Genomic DNA, 20992 nt, shown 5'->3' with positions numbered 1-20992 from the left:
TGCAGGTTCTGCTTGTCTAGTGCATGGATTTATATATCTGTTCTGGTGATCACAACAAAATTGTTGGTATTGTTTCAGTATTATGTTGTGTATGCAAGAAAAAAGAGTGGGCTTTGTCCATGGGATCTCCAATGCTAAGAGTGTTGTTTGCCATTGGTCACGAGAAGTAATGTTGCTAATTTCACTGTCCATAACTGTTTGTTTGATGAAGTGAGGGGTGGCGGAGGTGATATCAGTCCAGTGTGTTGAAAGCATCCGCCAGGAGTCGGCCACTTTCATCTCAACTTGGTCTGATTCACAGTTCTGTTCAGCTAGTGTGTGGGTGTCGCCACACACACTCGGTAACTGGGTCTTTTTTTTTGTCTTTTTTTTTTTTCTTGCTCCTTATCTCTAGGAGATGGGGAGTCCTCTCCCTTCTCTCAGTTCTTTGTGCCATGAGCGGCAGTGTCGTGTTGGAACATCAGCTAGTTCCACTGCTGGCTGCCGCTGTGCTCTGCTTGCTGTGAGGCAGGGGCGTGTGGTTCACCTCCCTGCTCAGCTTGCCCTGTGTGCTTAGTACTGCTGTCTTCCTTCTCCTCTGTGAGGGGTGGATCAGCACTGACCGCCACCACTGTTACTTCACTGTTGAATGTCTTCACACACACACATAAACAAAAACAAGCTAGCTTGTCCTAATGTTGAGGCACATTCTGTCCATGGTAATCACGGAAACAGTCATTCCTGTGGAAGCAGAGAGGTACCTGACAGAAAGAACACATATACGATGTTTCTACCCCTCGTCCCTTTGCTGTCCTGCAATCAGCACAGAGAGATAAGCCCGCATTTCGTCAGGTGTTGTTTAGAACCATAGGGTGTCAGGTGTGCCCCGGGTTGCTTGTTTTTGTTGGGCATATCTGTTGGTCTCTTCTGCTGCAACTTGACAAAATGTGATGGGTATAAACAAAAACAAAAAAAATCCAGAGGGGTGGCAGTGCTTGGCAGTGAATGTGCAGGGCCTGTCGGCTGCTGGAATGTGGCCACGTTGGTAGGCTGAGTAGCCGGTCGCCACGTGGTTTGCAGAGCGGCGAGTGGCACATTGTCCTCAGGATCACTTTCACCACTTTCTTCTCCTTGATCGGAACCTAAATGCACATCAGAATCTTCTTCTGATTCTTCACACTCTTCATTCGCATCATATTTTGACATTTCTTCTAATATAAGACCTAATTTCTCCGCTGAATAGTCCTCAAACTCACTGGTGCATGCAGACGATCATTTTGGCAGTTTGCCAACCAGGAACATGGGCAGCAGACAGACAGTGTGCATAGTCCTCAGACATAAATGGTTTACAAAAGCACAACAGTGTCCTGATTGCCAGCTCATCTTCTGCCTGCACTCGCACATGGTGGAGCTTTCTAGAGCCATGAATGGTCTTCACCATGCTTGAATTTATTTTCCTGTCTACCTGGTCTGATTCAACGAGGAAAAAGCGTTGAACTTTGTGAAGGCACTCTCCAGGGCCCTCTGAATGGCTCATCGTACGTGAACAATGATCAAACATGTCCCGAGCCCCATTGACAGTGACAGCCCCAGAGGCAATGTCACATGTCACATTCCTTTTCACTGCCCCACCACACCAGTCTCAGTCATTCTTGCCATGGCGTGCACCAAAAAAAACCTTTTCAATGGATGCCCCTTTTGAGTGTGGCAGTGTGCTGTGAGCAAGGAAAAGAAACGGCAGTTTTGATTTAAACTGTGCAGCACAGCCATCACTCACCAGCAGAACTTTCTTCATGTTCCTGAGCTTGGAAACATATTCCAAGATATTTTCAATGAAAACCTGTGTGATACAGGCATCATGACTGTGGCGTGACCGAACATGTAGGTAGACACTACAACAACACACAAACACAAGAATGGTTGCTTTTGTGATCCAGTGTATTCAACAAGTGACCTGTGTTCTTGAGCGCCAGCGGAAGAGTGCGAGCCGAGGCTGTGCGCATGCGCGATACATCAAAATATCGAACCGGAGCGACTATCCGCCCGGCACAATGACGAAGGTCATCTGAAAGAAAGACCAGATTGTCTCGCCTCAGCTCTCCACACGAGCATCTACTGTGAACAACAGCAGGAAACACAGTGACCTGTCTGTAGGCCCAGTGGGCACTCTGGGGTTCATCCTGGAATTTGCAGAGAAAATTTTCTGCGAAATCCATCACAATAATTACCCAATCTTCTGGCAGATTTCTTTTTAAATGGTAGAGCTGATTCTCTGCCACTCTGCATTAAACTTGTGCCTGTACAGAGGTCCAAGCTCTTTCATCAGCTCTCCCAGACACTCATTCACGCTGCCACATTTGCTCACTTTTTCCATCCTTGAATAAGTGCCCATTCTCACTAGTTCCCACCTCTCCCATTTTACCTGTTCTGTCAACAAATTTCCCACCTCTTCTTTAAGTCTGGCATGCAATTGCTCAATCCCGCAGTGAAAACACTGCATATCCAAGCAATTGTTCCTCGGAAATTCACCCTCGAACCCACACACACTTTCCTCTAACAATGAGTTAACACTCTCACGCTTCCTCAACAAGAAAAGGTTAAGTTTCTTCAGTTTTTCTTTTGGATTGTGACAAAGTTTGCAAAGGCATTGACGAAACTTTAATTTTGTCACTGATTGTATGTATTTTGGTTTGAGATGATAGAATGTTCTCAGTGAAACCTTGATTTCCTCATTTTTTGCCTTGAACTCCTGATAGAGTTCACTGATGGGCTTTGTCAGATGTTTTTTATATCTGGCAGACTTACAGGGGACCTCAGCTGCATGAGCATTATAGAAATCCCCAATCCCCAATCTCTTAATCTGTTTCCTGGGGATGTATGATACACACACTTTTCTTGGGAGTTTTTCAAATACTTGTTTGAGAACGCAATGTCACCTGCATGTGGAGTGTTCTGAAATATTTCTCTTAAATATCTCTTGTGTGAAAGAGTCTCCTTGTCTCTTTTCTTAGAAATGTTCTGCACATGTGTGCGAAGAATTAAAGTTGGAGAACTCTCCAACTCTAAGTCTACCTGTGGAGCAGAACTAGACTGTTCTAGTACTTCCTCCACTTGAGTGGACTTCTCTCTCCTAGCCCTTAAAACTTGCTCCTTTTCTGCCTTTTTTTTTTTTTTTTTATAATAATATTCACGTCTTTTCTATTTTACACGCCTTTTCTTATTTGGATGCTGAGCATCACGATGTTTTTGGACGTCCAGCCTGATGTACTCTCATCTCTTACCGGCTTTTGCTTTGTCAAGTCGCGTCTCCCGCGCTGGTGGCCCACCCAATGCTGCTTCTTCAGCCTTTTTCTTTGCACTGCATACACACACAATCAGAGAGAGAGAGAGAGAGCATGCTTTGAATTATGGGGCAAAACATTTCAAAACAATGAAAGTAAACCACTGTGTATGATTCCTATCTCTTCATTTTAACATCTTTTAAATCCACACTGGTAGTGAAACCCAAACTAATTGCACTTAACATTAAATTGAAGGGTATAAAGAGAATGAATTCTTTCTAGAATATGAAAATATGTGCATGCATACATGAAGAATGTGTGTGTGTGTGCGGAAGGGAAAAAGAGAGAGCTTCAGAGAGAGAAATAAGTCAGTCAGTTCATTCTTTAACTACAACTTTACAAGTTTTACAAAAAAAACTTTCTATTATTAACATTTTTACAGCTGTATGAAAAAAAGGTTCTTATTTATAAACAATACAAACAAAACACACAACACACACACAAAAAACAACAACAACAACAACAACAACAAAAACAAACTTTTTTCAAAACAAATAATGAAATATACCCTATTTTTTGTTTCTTAAAGAAATCTTGGCTTATTCATATAACTTTCCATGTCCTGTTCTTTGGTCACTGTAAAACTGATGTGCGTCATTACTTTGGGATATAAATATTGTTAGCATTGTCTCCAGATTATCAAATACCTTGAAAACAATGGATTTTCTTCAATTCAATAAATATATTTGAAAAAAAAAAGATCCAGGGAACAAAACTCAAGTTCATTTTGCAACTTGTGCTATTTAATCATTCAGATGATTGTGAACATCAGTTTTACACAATGGCCCTGATGACGAACTCATTTTTACTCAACAGTAGCATGGTGTAAATTCTGTTGAAAATCACCTCCAAAGAAAGAAAGAACACATTCACGGCAATGCCGTACTGGTGAAAGCAACAACAAATACATTCGAATCATGCTACATGCAAAGAAAATAACATTCTACCATGTTAATAGAGCGAATAATTGTAAAAAAAAAACAACAAGCAAAACTGATGATGAACATCATTTGATGACGAAAGATCATTTCAGATAGAATGTTTACACCATACCTTTTCGCTTGTGTAGCACGCCGCAGTGTTCCCTCTCAGTCGATCGATTGACACAGGAAGTATAACTCGGTTGTCCAGAAGTATGGATGATGTCAAAGTTTTTAAAAAGTTGATAAATTGTTTTTGGTGAGGTTTGATTATGAACATCATTGTTTACCAGCGAAATCAGAGCATTCAGAAATAGCTTTATAAAAACCGCAGTTAACTGTTTTTTGAATCTCACTTGATCTTTTCTCGTGGAACAATTTTCAATCAAACGAATGATATCTATTTTTGGAACAAAGAAAGCGAAGCAGACGATGCACAAGGAATTTTCGTTTTCGTAGAAATTTTACACAACGGATGATGCTCGTCATCACGAAAATCAATGCGGGATTGTGATCGTTAAAAAGATAATTGTAGTTTCTTGTTGGTTGGATTATATAAAAGAAATCATCTGTAATAATTTGGATTTGTTTCCCGGGCACGTTGTAGTGGAAAACCATTGACGTTCTTCATACGTCTGCAACTGTCCATTTTCGGCAGCCCGTCTTAGAGGGCTTCGACCGCTGTTTTGATCAAATTACTTTAAAATGGGTAGGGTCTGGTGGATTATATTGTCTCTAGTGTGTCTTTGGGCATTTTTCAACATTCTTGCAAAGTAAAACAAACACAGCATAAACGGATGTGATTTTATTGACATTGAAAATACACAACCATCAATGTGCCCACCTTTTGGCAGTGACACAAATAGGGTGAAAAACACTGCATTGGTGGTTTGCGCTGGGTTTTATGTTGATTACTGTCTGCTTGCTCCTGCTGGTGAAGATTTTAACTCTTTGAGTACTCAGCCAACACCAAGGGCAGGATGTCATTGGCCTCAGAGTTAAAGTGTCCAGGTTGTCGGATCTGGTCAATCTTGGCCCGGGCAAAATGGAGCTTCTCGACTGAACCGAGGCTGGAATCAATGTTAACTCTATGGAGACGTAGTGAAATAGTTCATGAGGTTTGGCTGCGACAGACTATTTTGGTCATATTTGAAAAATTCAACACACTTTCACACAGAAACAAAGACATACAAATTATATATCACTAGAAAGTTTACTATCTCTTTTTTTAACATTTTAAGCCAGTTTTCTCATTATATGCTGCTAAATGATTTTTTTTTTTTTTTTTTTTTTTTTTAATGTGTCACTAAATACTGAGAAAAACTGAAAAAATTGAAAGGTATACTGTACTCACCAGGCACGTCATATCCATCAGCTAATTGACACAGAAGAATAAGATGATTTTTTTCACACAGTAAGGTTCCCTGATTCTCATGAATCAGTTTGAAGTCATATGTTGCACAACAAACTGTTAAAAAATTTTTAAAAAATTAAAGATCACAACACTGAAAAGACAGAAAATGCAAAACTCTGCCAATTCATCACTTGAAGAAAAGAAGAAAAAAACCTATTTACACAATTCTGCTGCAGTGAAATCATTACTTGCTGCAGCCCTTGACTATGTGAAACACTTCAAAGCATAGACCAGCACAGAGGGGCACTTTACACTGTTTCCACATAATTGTGGTGGATTTTTTGACATCTTTTTTTCAATTGTTGAAAGCTTGTGCTTTCAGTTTGGCGTAACACACCTTGCACCCTCTCTGTGTTTTCCTGGTCTGCTGCTCCTTGTTGGGTGGAATGTCAGCAGGCCAGTGACTGCCTGGCCTCAAGTCTCCCCATGCCTGCTCCTGTGTCTGGGTGGGCGGCACCGGAGGTAGATGGCTGTGGGTTTTCTGGTTGCTGTTTTGACCTTGAGCAAGTCAGATTTCTCTACAAACACCTCTGCATTGCTCCCAGCCACAAGTTCCAGTTCAGCAAGCACATCCAGAAGGGCGGTAGATCCTTTGTTATATCGCTGAACGCAGACCGCTACAGCGGAGTGGACTGTACGTAGGCCAGCCCACCGCTCCTTCAGACATGTCCTCCACACCATGGAATGGAAAGACTCATTAGAATTCTGAGTCTTTCCAGTCAGACAGGGCTGCAAAAGTTGGGGGGCTGTGAAGAGATAGTTGAGGGAGAAAAGGCTATGTGACAACACACAATATAACACAATTCTCGCTCAGACTCGCGCGTTCTTAACCAGGGACTTTACACAAATATAATAGATCTAACTCCTGTTATCTGCCACCAATTTTTATTAACACATAAAAATACTGATAATACAAATTGGTTCATGTCATAATACTCACATTAATTTACAGATTTATTCTAACTGTTTTTCTTTTATTCACAGTCTTCACAATTTAACAGTTATTAGAAGGATACACCGTCTATCACTCACACAACAGCAAGTACCTTTAGTCCGAAGAGCAGTTGAGAAAGTCCAAAGAATCCTGTACAGTTCACATAACACTTATAGTTCGAGAAGCAGTCGAGAAGTCCACAAGAATCCTCCACGTAGAACAGCGACAAAAAGGAAAAAAACATCAACAGAGAAATCAATCAAATCAAATTGCAAAATCTCCATTCAATCATCCCACAGCCCTACAACATACCTTTTACATTTCGAGTTCGTAGGGGCACAAGTCACAATGGATCTAATAGAGAGTGATTAAATGTTACGTCTGCATCCCAACAAAGTTCTGCTGAAAGTGGCGCAAATCATGATCTGTGCACAACCTAGCTACTGCTACAGTGTGGTACTACGCCATCCAGAACAATAAACTACGTCTTTAGTTTTACACCACTAGGCTGCACAACTGGACTTATTTTAACTTCGACTTAACTAAATATATGCAAAAATAATTGTTACCGAAACCCATAGAATACTGCTAGATTACTTTATTTATTTCAGGGACTATTTCCCTAGCGCTAGTATATGGAAAGAGATGCGGTCCTGCCTGCCTGCCAGTATGGTTCCAGAATGCCATGTTGGCACTGGCGTTCTAAAAGTAGGCCTAGGTGGAAAGGGAACCGGTCATAAAGACCCTCCCGCAGAGAGGTGTAGATGGAGGGAAAGAGAGAGAGAGAGAGAGCATAAGACAGAAGATTGGGTCTGTTGAAATCTAGGACAACGAATGCACTGTGACTTCACCCCTGACATTTCATCTTTACACATTCAAGCATCCTCTTTTAGTCTTTACGAACAAACTCTACACACATTGCATGATAATCATATACTTTTCATTAACAGCACAATGAAAAAGAACCATAACAAGGCTGGTAGTCAAACAGGGTTTACCCTACCCAACTTGCTCCAATATAGTAGCATTAACATGCACGATGCTACATTTACCCCCTCAAAGACAAATGTTTCCACCAATATTGTCCAAAATATTTGAAACATTTCCCCACATTTTGTAATAATGAACACTTGCATTTTACTTGTTGGTCTGAGCACCAGCAACAAAATGAATTAGCTGCTTCCCAGCAGAAACCATTTCAAGAATCAGCCCCAGCCCTATTGTTCTCCAGGCAGAACAAAAAAATAGCTGGAATTAACCCACTTGGTTCATCTCTGAACTTAATTTGGGATTTTTTTTTTTTTTTTTTTTTTTTTAATGTGCAAACATACATGAGCAAAAAAAGAAAAGTATATATACATGTCAACCAAAAATTTTGGCTATGAGGCTATTTTACACAAAAGTGACAACAACAAAAAATGATAAAAAATCTGAGACATACCGTACTGAGTAGAAAAAATGAGGCTTCATGCCTGTCCAATAATACGACAATGCTTACAAGACAAAGTCATCAGGTAACCAATATACCCGTATGTGATGCCAAAAGATGGCCTCCTGAGAATTAGGTAAATATATATGCCTACTACTAGAGTTTCCCGAGAGCCAGCTTTTGCCTTGTCTCTGTCCACACAGACCAACTTATTACCAAGTAGCCCCAGATTACCCTGAAAAGTGTCTAAAACTCTGTGTGGTGAGGTGTTTAAAGCCCCCAGTTGCACTGAGCACCCCTGAACTAGCACTATGTCTAAAATACTATTAGTTCCCTGAGGGTTAACAGCTGGTTGATCCTAATGTGTGTAAATTGTTGGGCTTCTAGAAAACAGTGATCTCTACTACTACCTACACCCATACTGGGTCTGCCATCAGTGCCAGGTTGAGCCTGTCTACTGGCCGTCTTTGCCTTAAAGATCTCCGGTGTGCTGGAACAGGAGGGGTTCATACAGGAGAAGAATTTGGGGAGATGGATACCACCGGCTCTGGGGTATCGTTGTGAGGAGGAGGAGGCTCCGGCGAGTGTATGGGAGGTCTTGGGGCTTGGTGTCCTGCATCAAGCTGTGGCTGGAGCTCAACGCCTGGGGCACCCTCTTCTTCCCCATCCGAGTCCCCTACATCTGGGGTCTCATTTTCTTCTTCCGGTTCTACACCGGAGACCTCTGCTTCTTCAGCAGTCTCTACTGCCTTTCCTACTTCAGCAGCCTCATCCTCATCTTCGTCCTCTGAGGATTCTTCTTCCCTATCGTTGCAGTCGGGCACAGGCTGTCCTGGTTTCTTCCTGTCAGTGTCACCCGGCAAAATAAGGGTGAATGTCGGCGGTGTGTGATCCTCTTCCTCTGCTACAGTGGTTTTGGGCGCTTTCTCCCTTGCTTTGTCCTTGGCCGGTCTGACGTCCTCTTCACTACTCAAGAACCCAACAGGCAACAGCAGATTCCTGTGGAGCGTGCGAGTCCTCCCTTCTCTATCTGCAACAGTGTAAACTGGTACACTGGGGTTCTTGGCCGTGACAGTATAGACCTCTTCCTCCCACTTACCAGAAAGTTTCCCTGCCACTCGATGTCCTAGACGTCGTACCAGAACCTGGTCACCAACCTCCAACTCTGCAGCGTGGGCTGAGGGGTCATAGCGGGCCTTGTTCCTGCTTGCCCTGGTGTCCATGTTCTTCCTCGCTTGTTCATAGGCTGTCTTCAGGCCTGACTTGAGATTCCTCACGTATTTCACAGGCGTCTCCTTTCCATCACGATCTAGGCCGAACGCGATATCAATGGGGAGGCGAGGGTGGCGGCCAAAGAACAAATAGTATGGGCTGTAGCCCGTGCTTGAGTGCACACAGCAGTTGTATGCATGGACTACCGACGGGAGGTGGGCTCTCCAGTTTTCCTTTGCCGCTCCATCCAGACTCCTCAGCATATTCAAAAGGGTCCTGTTCCACCGTTCTACGGGATTTCCAGCCGGATGGTATGGGGTAGTGCGACATTTCGTGATCCCTGCTACTTTGCAGAGCTCTTGGATCAGATTTGCCTCAAAATCCCGTCCCTGGTCTGAGAGGATGCGACTGGGGAATCTGTAGATTAAGAAGAACTTTTCCCAGAGCACTCTGGCAACTTGCTTTGCTGACTGATTGGGTGTGGGGATGGCACTGGCAAACTTAGTGAAGTGGTCTAGAATCACTAAAATGTCCTGCTTCTTCCCCTTGGACTCGATGGTGAGAAAATTTATGCTGAGCAGCTCAAGGGGGTAGCTGGTGGTGATGGTTTGCATCGGTGCTTTGTGGGCAGGCGCGCCTCGTTTCACACATCGTGCGCACTTCTTGACGACGTTACCTGAGCTCCCTGAGCATCAGCTGGGGATCTCGCTGGTTGAAATACTGGTTGAATTTGCTCAGCACTGTTGTATAGTTTGACCTGTCCTCTGCCGGTAGAGGATTGTCAGCATCATCCAGGTTGGGTCTCTCTCCCAAGAAAACAAAGTTAGAGTATATTTCGAGGCCGTCATCGCCAGCATGATGAAGCAATAGGCCTACCTTGATACTGTCCATCTTCTCTGCTGCTCCTATGGCTTGTAGGAAAATATCAAACCACAACTTCCACTTTTCCCATGCTGCACTGGGATTACCGCCGCCAACGCTAAATGAGTTGGGCGATCGAACGTAGAAATGGCCTGCCATGATGTGGAATAGAGTCCTTTAGGTTCTGACACCATCTATTGTGTCGGATGGACTGAGACAGGTAAGATCTAAAGGGATTCTTGAACAGACGTGGAAAGATACACAGACTCCATTTTGCCTAGTTCGAAAAACCGGAAGCCCAGATTCCGGCTTATTATTAAAAAGGAGAACAAAACAAACACACTACAGGGGCTGTCTGGCGAGGAGGACAAAATGACGTAAGCGGCTTTGCATTCAAACCGGGAGTGGCGTCACACATATTTTGCGCGCGGGTTAGTTGCGAAAACTGTCGTCTGCTAATACAGCTTGTGTGTGAATCAAGTTTTGAAGCAAGCATAGCGCTTGGTTACATAAAATTCAAGTTTGGGATCCATTATCTGCCTGAGCAGGACGCCGTCTTCGCAGACCAGTCTGGCATGCTGCTGTAACAGTGTGCGTACCTGACGGTCTTGGCTGGACTTTGGCTTGGATGGCCAGGCTGTCAGCATGGGTCCAATGATGACATCTTCCAGCTGGAGCTGTTGTAGTTCGTGTCTGCTTAGTCGTGGCAGCAGAGTCTCCTGAGTTGGGGACGGAGCTGGTGGCACGTCACCATCAGGGGGTATGACAACTGCTGTGCTGATGCTCTGGCGGTTGCAATGGGCACTTTCTGTAAGTGCAACTTCCGGGGGCATCGGAGTGGATATGGATGGGGGATGGGAAACAAAAGGCAATCGGGACAGGGCGTCGGCAGGGTTGGCTCTACCTGGCCGGTACTTCACCTCAAAGTTGAATTGGGCTAGCTGGGATGCCCATCTTTGTTCCAAGGCGCCAAGGGCTGCAGTCTTGAAGTGAACTAATGGGTTGTTGTCGGTGAGGACAACAAAGGGGGCACCTAGGAGATAATGCCGGAACTTCTCAGTGAGCTCGTCGCTGAAAATTACAAACTGCGTTAAATCAGTTTAACGTAGGCAAACACAAATGGAATAGACTTAAAGATGGAATCGCGACGATTCTGCCAGTATATAATACTTGTAGTTTACTGATCCGACAAAAGATATATTAATTAAATACCGTGGTGCAGAAACACAGATTTCAGCTCAGCCAATAGCGTACCATGACACTGGTCGAACGACGAGTGTATGGTGAGAAGGACAGAATGACGTAAGCTTAGCGTCAGCTGAAATCTTTAGACTGACGAACGATTAACTGAAATCAAACACGCATCTAACTGCTTTGAGGGTGTGTGTAAGCACAACAAATATAACATTACAGTAAACGATACCTACACTCAAATTAATACATGTTCAGAGCAGTTTAGAATGGGCATGGGTTATTCAAATTTGGAATGGCGTCGTGCTTTATGCCTGAGTCATTGAAAGACAGCAGGTACGCTGTGACTACAAAAATGGCGTCTGCTACAGCTCAGCTTTCGGCTTGCGCTGTGAATTGAACTAAGGTTATTTGTAGCCAATTAAGTACTAAGTTTATTTGTAGCCAGTTAAGCGCTTGGCTACAAGAGTTATAATAATGAAGGGGAAATAATAAAACAAAGGTAAAAGTATTGTCACAATGAGTTAAGTTCTCAGAATATTCTACAGTTTGTGCAACAGCAGCACTATATGGAGGTTCACCAGAGTTCAGGTTCAGGTTATTCTACGTCCCAGGCTGGCTGCTTCAGGTGGCAACTGGCGGTCGATCTCTGCTGTGCTCTCATCCTTCCCTGCATACACCCTGAACCTGTAGGTGTAGCCGGTGCTGTCACACAACAGGAAGATTTTTATGCCAAAATGTGACCACTTCAGTGGGGTGAACTGCTTGAACACCAAGCGACCTTTCCACAGAAGCAAAGACTCAACACCAAGCAACCTTTCCACAGAAGCAAAGACTCATCGATGTCAATATCTCTGCCTGGCTCAAACACAGTTTGGAACTGTTCGAATAGGTGATCCAATACAGGCCGCAGTTTGAACAGCATGTCTCTCTGTTGGGTGCGTTTCCTGGTGGGCAGATCATCGTTATCAGCCATGTGCCAGAATTTCAACAGCAGCAGAAATCTGTCACGTGGCATGGCAGCAGGAAAAGCTGGTGTACGGATCAGAGGATCCTGACTCCAGAAACTGGTGATGTCTGGCTTTTTTACAATCCCCATCAAAAAGAGAAATGTTTTCATCTCATCATTTGTCATGGGTGTCCATGCCGTAGCTCATGATGAGGGCTTCAGTTGAGCTGTGGCCAGGTATTCTGCCGCATACTTGTTGGTCTGTATGCAGAAATGTTGATCCTGATCACCAACAAATGGTGTTTTTTTTTAAAGTCCAATGCAGCAAAGTTGGCTCACGAAGGCAGGCTGGAGCCCGGGGTGCATGGAGAGTGCCACAGCAGGAGGTGTTACTGTTCCTCAAAAATGTGAACAGGTCACATGATGAGTACCAGTTGTCTACAAAGAGTCTATATCCTTTGTTCAGAAGCGGCAACATGAGATGCACAACTTCCTTCCCAGAACGTCCCAGGCTGGCTGCTTCAGGTGGCAACTGGCGGTCGATCTCTGCTGTGCTTTCATCCTTCCCTGCATATACCCTGAACCTGTAGGTGTAGCCGGTGCTGTCACACAGCAAGAAGATCTTTATACCAAAACGTGCCCGCTTCAGTGGAATGAACTGCTTGAACACCAAGCGCCCTTTCCACAGAAACAGAGACTCATCAATGGCAATATCTCTGCCTGGCTCAAACACAGTTTGGAATTGTTCAAACAGGTGATCCAGTACAGGCCGCAGCTTGAACAGCCTGTCTCTGTTGGGTATGTTTCCTGGTGGCAGATCATCGTTATCAGCCATGTGCCAGAATTTCAACAGCCAGCAACGTGGCATGGCAGCAGGAAAAGCTGGTGTACGGATCAGAGGATCCTGACTCCAGAAACTGTTGATGTCTGGCTTTTTTACAATCCCCATCAAAAAAAAAAGAGAATTCCCAGAAATGTTTTCATCTCATCATTTGTCATGGGTGTCCATGCCGTAGCTCATGATGACGGCTTCAGTTGAGCTGTGGCCAGGTATTCTGCCGCATACTTGTTGGTCTGTATGCAGAAATGTTGATCCTGATCACCAACAAATAGTTGTTTTTTTTAAAGTCCAAAAAATGATACATGATAAGAGGTGGCCGACACGCGCTGCGACTGCCAGTAAACAATGAGCCAGCCAGCCAGCCACGCCTACTTGACCAACGTCAGTCACGCACGGTGAGAGTCTCACTGATTGAGTAACTGACCTAGCTAAACACTTGTCACGGCTAACAAATTCAGAACACCCATTCTGCAGTTATATTTCATTGTTACAATGCATATAATAAACTGATAAACATCGTGATCACCCACCTGCATCTTGAACTGGTTGAGCTTCATCATCAGATTCAGCCTCTTCATCATGCAACAATGCCTTCTCCATGTCAAAATCTGGATCATCCTGATCAACTTCACACAGTTCCAAGTCATTTGGTCCAAAATCTTCATCTCCACTATCTTCATCTTGAAATATTTCCTCCAATACCTGCTCAAGTGAGAGGGTTTGTCTGCGTGCAGCCATGGCTTCAGAAACACAACTTCGACTTCGAACAAACTTGCAGAACTTTCGCGAGAAATATGATAATGAGCTGAAAATTTTTGGCTTTTGGTACTCATGAAAGAAGAGCATTCAATGGAGCTAATCTGCTGCTTCGTGGGCTGTATTTTCAGCAATGCGGAGCAAGAAACAATGACCATTGTTTAATGATGTACGGTGCACGTCAGTACAGCATTGGTGAGCGACATTTCATGATTTACGCTGTACATCAACAACGCAGTCAAGAGGTTAATTAAAGGGGTTGTTCCGACTTCCAGCATCAGGGTTCAGTTCTTTCCTTCAATTGTTTCAACACACACACACACACACACACACAAATATATATGTTCAAAAGTTTCAAAAGTTATATCCAAGTGGGGGGAAGAAAGCAGGTGACGGCCAGTTGTACCACAGATGTGGCGGTGGTGTGTGGAAGGGGAAGGCAGGCTGGTGCACAGGGGGAGGGAGGTGTGGTGGTGCCATGGGTCTGTACAGAGCACCGTATGACCACAGAGCCCCGCGTTCAGCACTGTGGGCACTGTTGGCATGACTGTAGGATGGCGGTGGGCAGGAGAAGTGATGCTGGGGTCGGGTCACGGCATCACTTCGCTGCATCTGCACCGACTGGCTGGCTGACCAAGTGGAAGGGGAAGAGTGGGGAGGGCGCTCCGCTGCGCGCGTGAAGAAAGTAGTGGACTTGCTTTGGTCTGAAATACTAACATGAATGGGGGGGGAGGGGGGGGGGATTGAGATTCTCATTCTCGCACTGGAACAATTCCAACTGCCGATTCTAAAGAAATTCTTTGACAGCCGCTCTGCTTTTGTCATACTGCTACCTAAGCACAATCTTTTCCCACCTCTTTTGCCACGCCTGTTTTGGGGTTTGGGGATCTGAATTTATGTCTCGAGCTATGCAGCTGATCCCCGAGGTGCACGCGAGACAGGGTTTTGTTAGTATCCATAGAAGGGTGTTCTATGTGGTGAAAATATTTGGTCACCCTGACAGAGCCTCTTATCAGGGAAGGGCAATGGATGTCCATCTGTGTGGAGTCCGTCAGCCTGGTGTCACCCAAAGGCCAGACTGCATACAGTTAGTGACTGTTTAACCCAACAGCCATTCATCCCATTGGTACTGTATGAAAGCCATGGGATTGGAGATTTTAGTCAGGTTGTCTCCTCTTAGCCGGTGGAAGGGTGCAACTGGGTATTGTTGCGTAGCAGATTGTATTTTGCGGAAAACTACAGGTCCTGGAGTTTTGAGCCCTCTCAATGATTTACTAATAATTCAAAAATTAAGCAATAACGCGATGACAAATTATTAATCAAATTCACAGAAAAATCACTTTTTGTTCTGGAGCTTGTAGACTGACTGTTACACTGACCAGTATGATTTTAACACCTGGTAGACACTGACTCTCTGGATGGTGCATCTTGAGCACCTTTTGTTTAGGTTTGTCACTGAAACAATTTTCCAGTGTAGACTGAAAGAGGTCTGGTGGAAAGGCACATCAGTCGGCACATTTGGGTTTACCGTACTTTTGTCGATTGCTGGCAATGTCAGTCCACTTACTTGATATGTGTTTGGGAGCATATGTCCCCACATAGCATTGAATGACTGCATATTGCCAATGGGGCATATGTTCTGACACAGTGTCAAATGTTTTATGTATGGGGTCCATTGTGTCTAAGATGCATTCAAGGAAATGATCCCCGAATGCTGACAGTCTTTTGCATGGGTCGCGTCACTCGACCCACGCTGGTTACAGAACCCTGCTGTAGCAGTCTGCTGGACAAATCAGGTCATGTCGGCTGGGGGCTTCCAACAAACGGGCACATCACCACCACACATAATCCAACCACATCAGAAGGAACACGCCTGATCACATGATGATACATTGACAAGGAGTAAGAGGAATGAATTATGAAACAGCGTATCACTTCATTTTGTTGTTGGTGCACTCTGAATCATCATTACTGTCACTAACACAGAGAGCACTTAAACACATTCTCTGGTATAGTGGTAACGAAAGGGCAGACCAGCTGGCCAAGAACGCTGTAAAGGAAGAATTATTGAGATCCTCCATACCGCACACAGACATGAAGCAGAAGGTGAACACTTACGATAAGGATCTTTGGCAAGAGGAGTGGAACACCCAGACGGACAACAAGCTGTTCCAAATCAGTCCAGACCTAAAAGAGACCCTCTCATCGGTGGTGAAGATTAGAAAGGAGGAGTCTGTGCTGTGGGGCACAAATTTTTTTTACTCATTCTTGTTGAAAGGGGAGGAGGCCCCTCGATGTATTCCCTGTGATGAGCCTTTCACCGTGAAGCACGTGCTCCTTAACTGTTGGGATCTGCATGACGTTAGACACAGACATTACACGGCAGGTTCTCTGAAGACTTTGTTTTGTGATGTTCCTCCGTGGACGCTAATGGACTTCTTTAAAGAAGTGAACGTTTTTAATCAGATTTGAAGGTTTTTAAACTATGGAAGTCTTTCAACTTTGAGTGGAATGCTTGAAGCATTGACTTGTTTTCATTGTAATTTTTTTTTTACCCATGACTTGTAGTAGGTATTGAATTAATGTGGCAACAGCCTTGAGGTGGCCTTAGTGGTCAGTGAGGCTCTAAGCGCCATAATTTGATTCAATTCTGTGACTGGGGACTGCCTTGTAGATGCTGCTGATGACCCACCACCCACTGATTTGCATTGTGGTTGGTCTCATTTACTATGGATTCCATGAAATGAGGAGTAAAAAACAAGTTTACATTATCAATGGGTTTGGCATCATGGGGGTTGAGGTTGGGGAGCATGCCTTGGACCAGGGACAGCCATGAAATTCACAGGAACAGGCCCAGCATCTTCACAAATGATGGGCAGCCATGTTGGCATTTGTGGTAAGGAAGAGGGCAGACCAGCTCACCAAGAACGCTTTAAATGAAAAACTATCAAGATCCAACGTACCATACACAGACATGAAAGAGGTGAACATTTCCAGAATTTGCATCATCATGCTATCCAGCAGCCTGGCATCGACCGATACTTGCCCTGAGATGGCCCTTTCAAGGTTGGCTGGGCTAAAAGTAACCTGATATGATTTGATTTCCCCTCCGTGGACGCTGATGGACTTATTCAAAGAAGCGAACATTTTTAATCAGATTTGAAGGTTTTAAGTTATGGAAGGCTTTTAAACTTTGAGTGGAAAGCTTAAAGCGGTGACTATTTTTTATTGGATTTTTTTTTTTTTTTTCGTTTGAGCGCTTCAAACAGTTTGCTCTCAAAGTTCCGGCCCTGGTCTGAGAACAACTGAAAGGGGCAGCCAAATCTGGAAAAGAATGTGTCAATTGCGGCCTTCACCGTCACTTCCACCTTCTGAGAGGGTAGGGGAACACATTCAACCCACTTAGTGAATTGGTCGACCATCATCAGGCAGTACTCATTCCCCCTGGGTGTTCTAGGGAGTGGTCCGATGAAGTCAGTGTGTACCCTCTCCATGGGTGCGCCTGCATGGTACTCAGTCAGGGGAACTCTGCCATACCGTTTGTTCTTCTTGTTATGGCTGCAAATGTTGCATGACAAGACGTAGTTTTCAACATCTCGGGACAGATGCACCCAGAAGAATTTCTCTTTTATTTTGGCTTTGGTTCTTGCTACTCCCTGATGAGCGGCGGAAGGCAGGTCATGGTGATACTGGATCGCCTTCTCTTGCAGTCCCTTGGGTACCACCAACTCCATGTCTGCTGAGTCTGTACACTTGCGGAACAGCACTTCATTATGCAGTTGAAACATCTCCTTGTTCACCCAATAGTATTTGGCCTCAGGTGATGCCAAGAAGAGTTTCCCTTCATCCGGAGGTGGTTTTCACCTCCAGTATGGGTGCCAAGTCTTCATCCTTCTCTTGCTCTGCCTGCAACTCTGGGTAAGTGAAGCCCCAGCAAGACGGCCCGCTTGGTCGTGGCGGCTGTGCTGTGTTCACCGGGCAGACCTGGATGGAAATCTGATCACCCTCGGTGACTATGTCGAACCTGGCACCGTCTAGCTCCCGTTCCTTTGTAACCCGTGGACATTCAGTGGAGCTACAGGGCTGGCACGACGACACGCCTTCTGGCAGGTGACTGGTGTCGGCAGCCCAACCCGAATGTCCATCACGCTCCCCCTCAGGGGTAGCGAGGGTTGGTTTCTTCCTCGGAGTCGCAGAGGGACCCACCTGCACTTTGCTCCGGTTCACCTTGGGGAGGGTCTATGCCACAAACTGCACAGGAGTCCTGAAAAACCTTGGTGCCGTCCCCAGTTGCACCGCAGGACTTACCGATGTGTTGCGCGAACACACCTGGGCACCTGCAACCGACTCACTCAAAACATTGTTAGATTTAACACATGGGTTAAGTAAGGGACCCGGTTTTCCCACAAGCACTTTATCGTGGGTTTCCGTGGATCCAGGTCACAGATCCATGGCGGCACCGTGACTCGCGAGTGCGCTGCCCCACTGAGCTTTGCCAAAAGATGCCGGCGTTTAGGCATTGCTCCCGTTAGTTTGGGTCCGACCCAAAAGGGTCAAACCCCTAGGGAATTCACCCCCTTTAGGACTCCGACCACCAAGGCCAGAATCCTTCTGGGCTCCATTGAACACCCCGCAAGCTTGGCCAGAAGAGACCTCGCCCGACTGAGTCGTACCGGAGCCTGGGTGCCCGTGACCAGGCTCACTCAAGGTTGCACTCAGATTTTGGGTCCCACCGAAATGTCCATGCTCCCCCTCAGGGGTAGCGCAGGCTGAACCCACTCGAACCCCACTCAGGTCCTGTGTCCTGCTCACTCTTCGGTACCAGGAGCGCTTACCCCGGCCCTCATGAGCATGAACTAAACCTGGTGGGTCCGAGGTTTTCAGCATATCAGATCTACCACCAGATTGACAAGCTTCACCATTGGTGGTACAGTGGAACCTCCCTATTAAGACTTTGAAAAATCAGCCAAATTTAGGTCTTAATTGAGAGGGGTCTTAATAGAGAGGAGTCACATTGGGCACATTTCACACAGACGCACTCACACACATAGATACGCACACATATGAATGAAAGAAAAACTGTAATGATGAAACCAGTGTCAATTAAAACACTAAACATTACATATACTGTACACACAGTCATAGAAATCTCTTCTGTACATGTGGCTATTGTTTTGTAAAAAAACTGTGAGATCATTGATTGTTTTTTGGACACAGTGTTTTTGACAATGTGCATTTTCTCTATCTCTACTTTTGCATCACTCATATTCTCAAGAATTGAGATGCCATGAGCCAGTCCAAAGCGAGCCAGTTCATGAGCATATTTTGCTGCTGTGGAAAAGTCAATCACTGGTGCTTCTTCAGCCTCAGGCTCCTCTTCCTCAGCATCTTCCTTGACATCTTCAGCTGCACTGCCTGAAGCTGTGGATTGTGCTGTGTAGCAGGTGTCAGGGAAGATCTGCAGGTCTTCCTCAACAGCTGTCATCTCCTCCAGTGTTGCACCATCCAACAGAGCAGCAGCTCCATCACCCAGAGGCTCCTCTTCTTCACCTGGCCCTTCAGCTGTAGCCACTGCAACCTGGACATCTTTGCACACACACACACACACACATGCACAGAGAAAATGTCACCTACAAATTACAAATCAAAATGTATGTAAAACAGACAATGGAGGCACACACACACACACACACACACACACACACACACACACACACACACACACACACACACACACACACACACACACACACACACTCACTCACACACACTCACACACAGAAAATGTCACCTACAAATTACAAATCAAAATGTATGTGAAACAAAGAGAATGGAAGCACACACACACACACACACACACACACACACATGCACAGAGAAAATGTCACCTACAAATTACAAATCAAAATGTATGTAAAACAAAGACAATGGAGGCACACACACACACAGAAAATGTCACCTACAAATTACAAATCAAAATGTATGTGAAACAAAGAGAATGGAAGCACACACACACACACACACACACACACACACACACACACACATGCACAGAGAAAAATGTCACCTACAAATTACAAATCAAAATGTATGTAAAACAAAGACAATGGAGGCACACACACACACACACACACACACACACAGAAAATGTCACCTACAAATTACAAATCAAAATGTATGTGAAACAAAGAGAATGGAAACACACACACACATGCACAGAGAAAATGTCACCTACAAATTACAAATCAAAATGTATGTGAAACAAAGAGAATGGAAGCACACACACACACACACACACACACACACAAAGAAAACTCACTTCTGTCCTTTGTGTTTGTATTGTCCAGAATTGATGTGAATGAATAAAGAATTTTAAATGTAGAATGGAAACAAGTCAGAAAATGTATATGAAATAAAGAGTTATCACAAACATACCCACAAATGCACACATAGAACACAAAATTTAAGTTTTATCTCTCTTAGTCTTGCACACAAACACACACAAACACACACATACCTTGTTGAGGATCTGGACAGAATCCACACTTCTTGAAACAGCTCGTCACTGTGCTGGGCTTCAAGAAGTTCCAGGCTTTCTTCAGCCAGAAGACAGCATCCAACAGACTGACTGACTTGGCCAGTTCTGTGCCAGTGGCAGTGCCATCCCTCTCCATTTCAAAAAGAACATGGCGAAGAAGGCATTTTCTGTACTGCAGTTTTACAGCCTGGATTATTCCAGCATCACAGGGCTGCAGACGCGAGGTGGTGTTGGGTGGCAGCATCACAAATTTGATGTTTGACAGCTGGATTGGGGGGTGTGCAGAGCAATTGTCCACAAACAACAGAATATGTCTCTGCAGAATCTTCATTCTGTTGTTCAGTTTATTGGCCCACTCTGTGAAGATGATTGAGGTCATCCATGCTTTTTTATTAAATTTGTAATCCACCCCAAGTGATGACATGTCCAGTCCTTGGAAACACCTTGGTTTGGCACTTCTTCCAATTACAAGAGGCTTGAGTTTTTCCCCTGTGGCACTGACACAAAGCAGAATGCTGATCCTCTCCTTTGATGTCTTGATGCCAGCTGCCTCTTGGCCTTTAACCACCATCGATTTGGACGGCAAAGTTCTGTAAAAAAGACCAGTCTCGTCCGCGTTGAAGATGT

This window comes from Babylonia areolata, chromosome 29 (genome assembly GCF_041734735.1).
Source record: "Babylonia areolata isolate BAREFJ2019XMU chromosome 29, ASM4173473v1, whole genome shotgun sequence".
Lineage (NCBI taxonomy): Eukaryota > Metazoa > Mollusca > Gastropoda > Neogastropoda > Buccinidae > Babylonia > Babylonia areolata.
This window is presented reverse-complemented; position numbering follows the sequence as displayed.